Genomic DNA, 1,096 nt, shown 5'->3' on the forward strand with positions numbered 1-1,096 from the left:
GGGCCACTGTCCCTGCTGCACACCCCGCTGTCCTGTCCCGGGGGCCACTGTCCCTGCTGGGCAAGGCACTTCCTTCAGACCATCATCTTGTCCAGCTCAGCTCCCACATTCTCTGTGGTGACTTGTTTTAGGGGAAGTGGCTGTCCCCTCTCCTACAGGACTGCCTCACCCAGGCAGCTGTCATCGCATGCTTTGTTGATTTAGAGAGGACCTGTCCTGCCCTGCTTTTCGAGGTTTTATGTAGTGAGTTGGGTTAGGTCTGGTTTTCCTTGTGTGTGTGATGTGATGAGAAGAATCCCGTAACTGAGAACGTGTCCTGTGGTATTTGTTGGGTGAGAAGTGTCGTTTTGAGAGTTGCGTTTTTGCTTGGCTCTGCTTGCCAGCTGTTCCCCTCTGCACTGTCAGGGAGGGCTTCTGTTGGGGTCATGCGGGCTTTCTGTTTGTCCAGTTAGAGGAGCTCTGGAGAGAGTCTTCTCTCCAGGACGCAGGTCCAGTGGTGGCAACCAGTGCTGCTACCCAGTATCGGCAGGCTTTGTGGGGTGAGCTCCTGTGGTGGTGCCTGCCCTGGCAGTTTGCTGGTTGGCAGGGTGCTCGTGTCGGAGTCCTGGCACTCCTTGGCGGGGACCTGCTTATGTGTCCCTGCTGACCGTGTGTCCTGCCCCTCTGGCCGACAGTGCAGGGCCTGCCATGGGGCTGGTATCCAGGCTGAGCCTGACATCTCACCCAGTGGCTTCTCCTCCCCCTCTTCCTCCTTCCCCGTCCTCCCTCCCTCTCCTCGTCCTCCCTCCTCCCCCTCCTCCCCCTCTTCCTCCTTCCCTGTCCTCCTTCCCCTCATCCTCCCTCCTCCCCCTCCTCTTCTCTCTCCTCCCCCTTCTCCTCCCTTCCCCTTCCCCCTCTCCTTCTCCCTCCTCTTCCTTCCCCTCCTCATCCTCTTCCTCCCCCTCCTCCTCCCCCTCCTCCCTCCTCCTTCCCCCTCTTCTCTCTCCTCCCATTCCTCCTCCCCCGTCTCCCTCCTCCTCTACTCTCCCTCCTCTTCCCCCTCCTCCCCTTTTCCCCTCCTCCCCCTTTCCCTTCCTCCCCCTTTCCCCCTTCTCCC

The 1,096-nt window shown here is 60.0% G+C and overlaps 1 protein-coding gene across 4 annotated transcripts in view; it reads left to right on the forward strand.

Moving 5' to 3' along the window:
- The window catches only part of LOC116463889 (AP-2 complex subunit alpha-2-like), a 53,024-nt gene that overhangs the window by 36,307 nt on the left and 15,621 nt on the right, over positions 1 to 1,096 (forward strand). The gene's annotated exons all lie outside the window — the stretch shown is intronic.

This window comes from Hylobates moloch, unplaced genomic scaffold (assembly GCF_009828535.3).
Source record: "Hylobates moloch isolate HMO894 unplaced genomic scaffold, HMol_V3 SCAFFOLD_76, whole genome shotgun sequence".
NCBI classification, from domain to species: domain Eukaryota; kingdom Metazoa; phylum Chordata; class Mammalia; order Primates; family Hylobatidae; genus Hylobates; species Hylobates moloch.